The sequence below is a fragment of the Macrobrachium nipponense genome, chromosome 36, assembly GCF_015104395.2.
Source record: "Macrobrachium nipponense isolate FS-2020 chromosome 36, ASM1510439v2, whole genome shotgun sequence".
In the NCBI taxonomy this organism is placed as follows: Eukaryota; Metazoa; Arthropoda; class Malacostraca; order Decapoda; family Palaemonidae; genus Macrobrachium; species Macrobrachium nipponense.
Window position 1 is genome coordinate 63,235,134 of NC_087220.1, and position 12,596 is coordinate 63,247,729.

General features: G+C 39.0%; 1 pseudogene; it reads right to left on the reverse strand.

The window, feature by feature from the left end:
- The window catches only part of LOC135203473 (broad-complex core protein isoforms 1/2/3/4/5-like), a 62,172-nt pseudogene extending 50,291 nt beyond the window's left edge, over nucleotides 1-11,881 (reverse strand).
- Between the last annotated feature and the right edge of the window lie 715 nt (nucleotides 11,882-12,596).

Consider the following 12,596-nt stretch of genomic DNA (forward strand, 5'->3'; position numbering starts at 1 on the left):
GTGATATATATATATATATATATATATATATATATATATATATATATATATAACAACAAAATGGCCTAACCTACACGGGATAAAAAGGAGAAATAAATAGCACTACTTGAAAAGCGAAAAGGAGGAAACAGCCAGGTAGCCACGCACCTTAATCGCATTTACTAGGCGTAATACCCTCTGACAGGGTAAGCTGATTTGGGGTGACTGATCTGTTTAAATTCGCATATTTTTGTGAGTTGGATCCTCAAAGATATAAAAGATATATATATATATATATATATATATATATATATATATATATATATATATCTTACCATCGTAATTTTTTTTCCTTCTGATCTCCAGTAGTCTCAAGTACTAATATCTTTCTGATCTGGAAAGGACATCAAGATGACGCTGCCGTCGGTCTCCGCTTTGTCGAAATCAGCACAAGGAATATTTATAAAGATTCATAAAATTCATCACAGAATAGTATCCGATTCAATCATAAGAATGCAAATTTAAAAACTAAACATCCAACATTTAACAATTACCTGTTGTCGAAATGTCATAGACATACATGAAATAAGTCTTTAAAAAAGTTAAACGCTTAAACAAACGCCGGAGCGGTAAATAAAAAAATGACTCCCGTATGCCGGAGGGGTTTGAGAGTGAGCGCGTAAGCGGAAAAAAATATTTTTTCAAAAAAATCACAGCGCGCTTAGTTTTCAAGATTAAGAGTTCATTTTTGGCTCCTGTTTTTTGTCATTGCTTGAAGTTTAGTATGCAACCATCAGAAATGAAAAAAATATCATTATCATATATAAATAATGCGATATATGATAGCGCAAAAACGAAATTTCATATATAATTGTATTCAAATCGCGCTGTGCGCAAAACGGTTGAAGGTAACAAGTTACTTTTTTTTTCGTTGTAATGTGCACTAAATTGCGATCATTTTGTATATAACACATTGTAAAACGATAAAAGCAACACAGAGAAAATATTATCACAAAATAATGCATGAATTCGTAACGCGCTTACGTAAACACATATTTTTTTCAAAAATTCACCATAAATCTAAATATTGTCCTAGAGACTTCCAATATGTTTCAGAATGAAGACAAATGATTGAATATTACTATACTGTAAGAATATTAGCTTACAAATGTAGTTTTCGACCATATCTGACGAGCTAAAGTTGACCGAATGTCGAATTTTTTATATATATATTTTTTATATGCAATTATTTCGGAAATAAGAAAAGCTACAACTTTCAAATATTTTTTCGTTTTATTACATACATGAAATTGCGCACATTTTCATATATAAAACTCTATGAAATGCCTAATATGAAACGGAGCAAATATTCCGAGAATGGGACTTACGCATTTCGGAGATTTGTGGCGGAGAATCCGCGCGCGGGGAGGAAGGAAAGTTTTTTTTTTAAAATTCACCATAAATTTAAATATTGTGCTAGAGACTTCGAATTTGTTTCACGATGAAGATAAATGACTGAATAATTACTAGACTGTAAGAGTTTTATCTTACAATTGCGTTTTTCGACCATTTCGGTAGAGTCAAAATTTGACCGAACGTGGTTTTTTTTTCTATTTATCGTGATTTATATGCAAATATTTCGAAAATGAGAAATAGCTACAAACCTTCAACTATTTATTGTTGTATTATACATGAAATTGCGCACATTTTCATATATAAAACGTTATGAACGGCTAATTTAAATTTTAAAAATGGTGCAAACATTACCACAATCGCACGTATGATTTTTTCGGAAGAGTTACCGCGCGGACGTAAAGAAAAATGTTATTTTTTTCATAAATTCACCATAAATCGAAATATTGTGCTAGAGACTTCCAATTTGTTGTAAAATGAAGGTAAATGCTTGAATATTACTAGAATATAGGCGTTTTAGCTTACAATTGCGTTTTTCGACCATTTCGGTAGAGTCAAAATTGACCGAAGGTTGAAAATTTGTTCACTTATCATTTTTTTATATGAAAATATTTCAAAATTGATAAAAGCTACAACCATGGGTTGTTTTAGTTGTATTGTGCATGAAATTGCGCATTCCTTTTCATATATAAAACTTTATGTAACGGCTAATTTGAAAATGGTGCAAACATTACCACATCGCATGTATGATTATTTTCGGAAGAGTTACCGCGCGGACGTAAGGAAAGTTTTTTTCATAAATTCACCATAAATCGAAATATTGTGGCTAGAGACTTCCAATTAGTTGAAAAATTAAGTTAAATGATTGAATATTACTAAAATATAAGAGTTTTAGCTAACAATTGCGTTTTTCGACCATTCGGTAGAGTCAAAGTTAAACCGAAGGTTGAAATTTTGGCACTTATCGTTATTTATATGAAAATATCTTAAAACTGATAAAAGCTACAATCATGAGTATTTTTTAGTTGTATTCTACATAGAAATGCGCACATTTTCATATATAATACTCTATGTAACGGCTAATTTAAAATGGTACAAAAATTATGTCAAAGTGACGAAATAATTTCAGAGATGTGTCACAGATACTTTTTAGTGCGGCAAGAAAGAAATTCGCGCTTGCGCGCCTGCGTAACGATTGTAAACAAAACAACACCTTGATCCGTGAACTCCCAGCATCCCCAAGGCGCGTGATTCAAGAGTTTTCGGCTGGTAGGCCTAAAAAGTATTTTTCCGCGAATTTTTAAAAAAACTTTTGTATGTCGACGTAAAATACGTCCAGTCCGGCACCCGAGAGACAAAAAATGTCGACGGTAAAATACATCCAGTCGGCGTTTTAGGGTTAATATAATCGAAATAAGCTAGACCTAAAAAAAATTAAAACTGTTGAAATATGATTATAATGGAATTAAATAAAAATGTCTTATTTCGTAAAATCTACGCATGAAAACAGCATCCCAGACGCCGCCCCCCCCCCCCCCCCCCCCCCCCCCCACAGCCAAGCCTAGACCTAGACCACTTACCACCCGAGCGCGATATCGACGTTGGGAAGGAAGGAGCCAGCCATGAACGCGAGAAGTCTAGACGCTGTTGTTCATTATATCATTACTATTTATATATATATATATATATATATATATATGGTATATATATATATATATATATATTTCTATAGTATATATATATATATATGTATAATATATATATAATATTATATATAATTATATATATATATATGTATATATAAATATAATATAATATATATATATATATATATTATATATGATATATATATTATTATAATCTATATATATATATAATATATATAATTATGTATATAATATAAATATATCCTATATATATAATTATATATTATATATGTTAATATATATATATATTTAAATATATATATAATATTGAATATATCTTTAGTAAAATTCCTCTCCTTTGGTACTTTAAAGTAAAATCATTACTGTACTTAATGCAGTTACTGTAATTTCAGAGAGAGAGAGAGAGAGAGAGAGAGAGAGAGCTAGCAAATGAAAATAAACGTGAGAAATACTAACAGGACTTCACCTCAAACGTTAGATTTAACATTAAACTCTGACAAAAATTATCAAAATACGTCTAAAGACTGACACAGAACTAATGATAGGAAAACAAGCAAGAATTCTGAGCACTTATTTTTTCTATTTGCAATTCGAAGACGAACACCGTCTAATCCTCCCTTTAGCCCTTCCATGACATTTCTAGAATTCTAGTACCACCCTCGGTTTCTTCCTCGCTTACTCCTGGAACAAGCGACGAACAAGCCATTATCCAGCGTTTCCTCCTAAATTCCTGACGTAGGACATTAAACCTGACAGAAATGGCGGAAGTCTGCGGAGAACGAGAGGAAAACTGTGTATCACAAATTGTGATACAATCCCATAGCCACCCGCCAACCCTCACCAAGGCATTCGAGGAGTCTCTCTCTCTCTCTCTGGCCTACAAGAGGAAAAAGTGTGAAATTCCGACATTTTATGTGTCGTTTATTTCCATGGAATCATTATTCTAGGATATATATGGAATAATAACTGTACGATAGGCCTATAGGTTTCGGGTTTTAAATGTTCCTCAATGGACGTCATTCCAGCTAGAATAACTATTTCAGGGTAGGCCTATATCTCGATTAAAAAAATATTCTTTCACGAATATCCTAAGCGGAATCGTTTACTCAGAGAGATTGGTCGATTTTAAATGTTGTTTATTTATGTTAAACAATTGCTGTAGGATATAGAATATTAACTGTATGATAGGCCTAGATTTTTTTGCTTCAAAAAACAACTTTCGATTAAAATAAATTCATTTACGAACATCATACAGGAAAACGTTTACTCTGAGATTATGGCCACTGGAAAATTACGTGTTAATCATCAACCTTCACTTTACAGTAATTAACGAGAAAAACACACACACCTAATTATTACACTACGTAGTACCAGTGTGTGCTTTCAAAGCCCGGTCGAAAAATAAAAATAAAGAGATGGCTTAGGTAGCGCATACACATTAGTATATCACACCTGTGCTCTCCACGGATACGAATTCGTTAGAATCGATAATGAATTATTCACGACCGTCATACAAAACGACACCTACGGAGCATTTTTGTTTAAATGGGATTATTTCCTTTCCCGATTCATTTGAACACCGGTGGCCTTCACCCAAACCAACACCACCCAAACCCACACACTCATCACACTCGCACTACTCATTTACTGCACAATGCAAACTGACAGTTTATTTGCATAAAATGTTTATTAAAGATGATTGCCGTTTATTTAAAAGATAAATATAAATACGGCGTGTAAAAATTCCCGCTATCAAACCATAACTTCACACCCATGATCGCTCCCTGCGTGTCAGTATAGGACTATAGTACCTACCCCTGGAAAAAAAACCCTGGGGGAAATTATATTATTTCCCATTTTAAAAAGACTATAAATGGATGTTATTCCAGGGAAAAAACTCAACTCACACCTAAACCTCCGGCGACAAAAACGACAGCAACATTAAAGACAAGACGACGACTAGCGCGTACGTACAGCTTTAGGCAGTATCAGAAACCCATGGTGGCATATAGGGGGTTTCTCTCCCCCCCTCTTAAAATGTAAGTGTGGGGGGTTAGAAAGGGGTTTTAAGGGTTTGGCATCAGGGAAGGGGGAGGAGAGGGAAGGAAAAGATCCCCCTCCCCCGCCCCCTCTCCAACCAACTCTTCCCTTTGCGGCCTATGTCGATAGGAGCTGGCGAGCCTGTTCAACAGACGCCATGCGCAAACCATTTAACGGAAATGCTGCTGCCCTTGCACGGCATGTTTTGTTTCTACTTCTACGCCTTAGGGGGCCGGGGGGCGAGGGAGGGGGGATTTATGCGTGTCAGATATCAATAAATTTATTCCCCAACGCGTGAACACACTTACGTAAACACTTCAGCGGTGCTCATCCGTCCTTCGTGCATACGAAAGAGGAGAAACTTATTATCGAGCGTTAGGCCTAACCCGCCTCTCTCACTCACTCACTCCCCCTCCCTCTCTCTCGCCTCCCGTTACGTAAGTGCAGTTAATGCATCCTGCAGTAGGCTTAGCAGCCACACCATTTTTGGGGGGATCGGTGGGCGCTCCTGTGCCGTGTCGGAGTTACGTAACGGCGTTATGGGCAATCTACGTTTACGTAAAATAGCTTAAGGGGATGAACGTATACATTCCCGAATGCATAGGCCTAGTCTTAGAAAGGAGACGGGCAATGCACCGCACCGGTAAATGGGTGATTTTGTATGTGGGGGAGAGGGGGTGGGGAGCGGTGGGCGGTTAAAAACCGACACATTTATTTACAAGATGAATCATTCCTCCTGCGACGTTCTAATGAGACAAAGGCAGTATTCCCATGGGTGGGTATGATTTTCATCCATGCCAGGCCAGACATGCGCCAGGGCCCCGGGCTACGTCTGTAGGAAGAGAGAGAGAGAGAGAGAGAGAGAGAGAGAGAGAGAGAGAGAGAGGAGAGCTTGGCGGAGTCGTCAGGCGCTTGGTCTAGAACAGGATTGCACCTTTAAAACAGCCGCCCACCCATGACATAGAATGGAAGTAGACGGGGGGTGGGGGCGTATTCAGGAAGGTGGGGGGAGGGAGGGGGGAGGGCGGAAAAGTATTTGGGGAGGAATGAGAAAAGCGGGGGGTGGGGGAGGAAGGAAGGAAGGAAAGGAAACGAAGAAGGGAAGAAGGAGGGAATGGCCGTGGTGGGGGGAAGAAAGAGAGAAGAGGAAGAGAGATTGAGGCAGGCTCATGGAGGGGGGAAGCTGAGAGAGAGAGAGATGAGAGAGAGAGAGAGAGAGAGAGAGAATGATGCCAAGGTTTGCGTGGAAGCATGAAATGCAGTCATTTGTTATGAACGCACATATCGTGTTTTACACAGGCATGCGCATATGTGTATGTACGCATATATGCATGCAAATGAAGGGGGACTGTAAACTATGCCCACCAATTCTCCCGCATATACGCATTTATATATATGCGGTGCCAGAACATTTCATAGGTCTACGGAAGCAATTGAGTTTTTTGTAACAAAAATTGCACATAGTTTTTCCGTCCTTGCTTGTAGTAATAATATATATATATATATATATATATATATATTATATATAAATATATATATATATATCATCTATATATGCATAGGTTCATACAGATGCATGACTGTTTTTAATAAAATAGGTCTATGCCTCTTCATCCATGCTTGTATATTACACACACACACACACACTTCTTATATATATATATATATATATATATATATATATATATATATATATATATATATATATATACAATATACACACACGAGGAAAAGGGTCCCAGAGAAACGGACCAAATACATAATTGATCGTCTGTACAAGAGATAAGACATGTTGTGAGTGAGTAGGCCTACAAGAAATATTGAGGCAAATCATCTGCTGAGTATGGAAGTCTTGATAGAGGAAGGTCAGTGTGGTCTTAGCAAGGAAGAGAGTGACTGGTTCGGTGTATAAAGTCGATCTTCAAGCGAGGTATCTCGTAGTTTTCACAGTTGTTCAAGTTAATAGTTTATAGAGAATGTATAGACCAAGAATCACCGTTGTTTAACAGCATCTAGAGCATGTATAGGCCTAGGATGCAATGCAGCAATTTACGGAATTATTTTTTAGCCGAACTAAAATTTGAGGATGCTGAGATGAATATTAAAGTGACTGGAGCCTCTTATTTCATGGAGCCATCCCCCCCCCCCAACCCACCACAACTATATTACCGCTTCCCTGTATGAATGAATTTCCAGGTAACTGCATCAATCTCAATGTATAGATATGTATACGTAATTGCATTCTTGCATAAGCATGCACGACCATATACATACATATAGTACCTGTTTCATAAACACTTGATGCACTCACTCTCTCTCTCTCTCTTCTCTCTCTCTCTCTCGCCTTCTAGCGATATGTGGCAACCTTGCAAGAGAGCCGAGACGGCATGGGGGGGGGGGGGGGGGGGGGAGTAAATGCGTCGTCGGCAGATTCATCTTTGTGTGTTTTGGAGCGGAGAGGGGGAATATTGGGCGTTGAAGGGGGTAAGGGGGGGGGGAGGGCGCCCGTGGAATAGAGGTGGGGAAGGATGGGAGACGGGGAGAATGGTGGACGGTGGTAGGGGGAGGGGTATGGAGGGGTTATAGGAGGGTGGTAGGAGTGGGGGGGGGGGGAGGTGTGCCAAGTTCAAGATCACGCTGAAGGTGCAATGCCTGACGGTGGCTCGCAAGAAGTGGGGGAGGGGGGAAGGGAGGGAGGTTAGACCAAGTCAATGCACTTGAAGGAGGAGGTCGAAAGCACACAAACACACACACACACGCGCGCACGCACACACAAACACCCGCCGGAGGAGCAGGCGGTGGCGTGGCGGCTACGTGATTTTTCTTCTTCTTCCTATTTTATTCTTCTTCATTCTACTTCCCTTCGGAATCATTTCACATGGTGGGGCAGCAGAAGAAGAATAAGGAAAGAGAGGAGAGAGATAGAGAGAGAGAGAGAGAGAGAGAGAGAGAGAGAGGTCTACGGCGCTGAAAAATGCATTGGTATCGAGCAGCAGTGCGAAGGAAGGCGAAGGCTAAAGCAGGCAGCCGCGCTTGCAATAATTAGGCTAAGCCACTCATGCACTGCAGCTTTATGGCGCGCGAAGGAGGAGGAGGGGGAGGTGGAGGAGTAGGAGAAGGAGAAGGAGGAGGAGGAGGAGGCGGGAAGAGTGTGCTTGTGTGTGTGCTTGGGCTAGACTGAGTCGCGAGCACAGTGTCTCGTGAATTATTGGATGTTTACAAACAAAGCGAGGGCAGGGAGGATGATAGTGTTGGTTGCTTTAAAGCAAGTTTCTTGGGATCGTTTCCTTGTTTTCTTTATTCTTTTAGATTTCTTCCAGTTGTGTTGTTTGTTAGTTAGTTAGTTTGTTTGTTTGAGAGAGAGAGAGAGAGAGAGAGAGAGAGAGAGAGAGAGAGAGAGAGAGAGAAGAGAGTGTTGCTCATGATAATTTCACAATTTCACGTTGATAAACACTAGACCTAGTCTATAATAATTCAAACCTAAGTAATAGACCAATATCATATTTCCCTGCCATCTAATAACGTTATCCCCGTAGATTTTAAACAAAACAACCATTGTTTTGAAGTCAACTACACAAAAAGAAGCAAACAATTAACATCCCTGACATGAAAACAAAAGAAAAGCGTCAATCAAACCTACACCAAGCATTATTTTTATGAGTCTATAGAACAAGCAACAGCCGGTCACAACGTATCCCGGAAGTCAGCAAAGTAACCGAATAAAGAGAGAAAATAAGAGTAATTATTATCAACCCCAACTAGATTCTTACGATTTATGAAGTGTGAAATCATTCACTCTGTCGAGCGCGCCATTAAATCATACAAAGAATTAACCGCCAATAAAAAAAAAAAAACGGAGGGTGTCGGGGGAGATCTCTTTCGTACGCATTCACGCCTGGAGAGAGAGAGAGAGAGAGAGAGAGAGAGAGAGAGAGAGAGAGAGAGAGAGAGAGAGAGAGAGATTCATACAAAGAAGCATAAACGCCGCTGAAAAAAAGAATATGGAGTAAAAGAAAGAAAAAAAAAAAGAAACTTGCCTCGAGGACGCAATTCAAAAGAATGAGAAGAAAAATGAGATGAAGAGGAGGAAGATTCATGGGGGGGGGGGGGGGGCCGGGGGGGGGGGGGGATAAAAAAAGCATCTTCCAGGAAACGGCGGATGAATTTTTTAACATAAACGTTGGGAAACGAAGGTGTTTCCGAGAACAGCCTCTCGGTTCTGGAACCCTTGAGCACATTCTGCATTAAAAATATGATTTAATTTCACCTGGTTATGCAACTTTAGTAGCCAGGCCTATGCTAATGGACTGTATCCAACTGCTTCTTTTCGAGTCTTCTAAAGAGTTTCCATGATATATTCAAGCTGATGGCGACAACGGGAAGGTGTCTGTGACAAAAATTCAAGCTTACGCTACATAGGCAATGTTTGTGACAAAAATTTAAGCTTACGCTGATATAGGCAATGTTTGTGACGAAAATTCAAGCTTACGCTGACATAGGCAATGTCTGTGACGAAAATTCAAGCTTACGCTCACAGAGGCAATGTCTGTGACAAAAATTCAAGCTTACGCTGACACGGGCAATGTCTCTGTCAAAATTAAGCTGACAATGACAAAGGCAATGTCTTTGACAAAAATTCAAGCTTATGCTGACACACGCAATGTGACAACAATTCAAGCTTATACTGACACAGGCAATGTCTGTGACAAATTTAAGCACAGACAAAAACTAAATATGTGTGACATACTCATGGTGGCAATGGCAAAATCAAAACAACTTTAGTATACCACTGACGGAAGGAATATGACAGCGCAAAATTGCAGGGGACAAATGGACGAAAATTAAACTCAGGTCTAATGGTTTAAGTGGCACTGTTCTCAAAAGAGCGATTAAACAGTCTTCCAAGTTCCCAGACAGACATTAAAGATAAGGCGACGTCTACAAGAACGCTTCCTGTCTGGTATACCAGCGGTATGTCAATCAAAATTCATAACATTACTAGAGCCACAAGCTTCCAGAGTTACTTCCGGTTCCAAAATCGCTCGGCGAGGTAAACAGCTACCTTTAAAAGTCTGCCTTACATCAATATATACGTTATCAAACGGAACAACGACGGAAATAACAAGAAAATAACAAGCCGCGCCTCTTGCGTAACATATGCGTAACCATAGCCGTGTATTAGACGTGTTACGAGACCTCGTTCATTCCAACATTACGGCCAATGGCGTATATGGAGATATCGACCATATCACGTCAGAATGGCAACTGCTTGACACGACCTTGTGGTGAAATTACACAATCAGCCTCGTCTCCTACACAAAGTTAAAATGGCTGTCACGCAATTCGTCGAGAGTTACGCAATCTATTGATATACTAACGCGGAATGTAGGTATCTTGAAAAGAGCAGACTGTATTATATAGCGAAGGTTGGTGCTATACATTACAGGGCTGTAGATGAATGGTTATGCGTGGTACAGTATTATACTAAGGCCTTGCGTGACTGCGAGATACTACCCCAGACCTTCATTTAATGTACATGTGTAGGTAACTGCAGATTCTGTCTTTCCCCTGTGGTTTCTATACCTGGACTTTACAACATTTTTCGTAAGAATATGACACCATGACATGCACGAGTCCACGTCTGGAATGTTGTGGGAATACAGTAGGAAAATAAATCTATCTCTGCCTTCCTATGTGTTCCCTAAATTATTTGACTGCACCCAAAATATCTTTGAAATGGAAAAATGGGCTCTTGTCAAATATAAGGGGGAATCTAATTACAATATTCTTTGATTTTTCAAATCTAGCTGATATGATTACCTTTATCTTTTTGCCTTGATATAACGGCAAAATTTAATTACCATGTGCAAAAAAAACTTCCCCAAAACATTGACATCATACTCTTACATAAAAGACTCTCCAACAATGTCAAGGTCCATTCACTTACATTTTTATTCACCTCTAGCATGGGTATAGGTCTCGCACTTCTGTAACAATAGTACCTCTTTCAAGGTATCTCTATCCAGCCCTGCCTAGTCTTCCTTCTCTTTACACTAACAGTTAAATATTTAACATCTTGCCAACATGTTATTTCCGTTTCTTCTTACAAGTCAAAATTCTCTTGTATTTGTTTGTAGTGTTTTTATGTTGCACGGAACCATTAGTTATTCAGCATCGGGACCAACGGCTTGACGTGACTTGAACAACGTCCAGAGTGAACTTCTATCACCAGAAATACACATCTCTGACCCCTCAATGGAATGCCCGAGAATTGAACTCGCGGCCACTGAGTTGGCAGGCCAAGACCAAACCGACCACGCCACTGGTACCCCCTTCACCTACAATAACCATTTAACCAATTCTGTTAAAAGAAGGTTTTAACTCGGTGCGTATCCACCTTTGCGGCTTGTTTAGTATAAGCCCGTTGGGTATTACCATAAAAACATAAACTAAAGACTGTAGATATCATGAAAACAATGACCACAAAAAATATTAGTCCTAGATAACCACCCCAAAAACCCTCAGGGGCCATTATGTTTCAACGTTTATCACCATTTTAGCACTTCTAATGACATAGTACTATATGCTACGTCATCTCAATAACTTCAGTCTTTGGCTCTTTAATCTGAATTCTACATCAATACTTACCTTCCATATACGGGAGCTAGTTCATTAATCCCTTCAAATATACTCACCGTGACTTCCATACACAAATCTTTTGCAAAACATCCTGCTACCTTTCTTCTTGCCTCACATATTCTGTGAGCTACCTCTTCCTTCATTCTTCCATTACGTATATAGTTTACTCCCAAATACAAATAAGACACTTCCATTGTTCCCCCCATCTATATTAACTTAAATTGCACTACCTTCGTGGTTTCCATTTTGCCTTCACTGTATGCATTTACTCTTGCTCACATTTACACTCTATTGTCTCCTCTTGTAAACACTTGAAACTGTTTAATTAGTTTTGCACTGTTTCCCTCCACTATCGTAAATCATAAATGCATGTGTAAACATCCTCTACGCGATAATCTATTCATGACACTTTCTTATCCCATGACTGCATCAATGTCTAATGTTCTTTCCCTGACCTTACCATCACTCTATCCATTAATATATTAATAATGGGAATTCCAGTTTGGTAACCATCATGTGCATTCAGATTCTTTCCAATACCCAATTAACTGGTTCTTAGAAACCTTTGACTGGTACAATGCTTGAAAAACTGACTAGACACTTACAGATACTGTACAACTGTATGATCATGTGGCCTCTCTTTGATCATATCAACATGGTCATTGTGCATTTTGTTACATTCAATGACCCCTAAGCAAAAAGTGTCTCCCTATTGATGGTCTTAAATCCAACTCTGCCTTCCTTAATTCATGCCCAAATGAAAGTAACTATCCCCAACATTTTTCCAGCATTGTTATTCATCAAAGTTGATGTGATGATGATGTGAAAATGATAGCCTTACAGGTGTCTGATTATCTT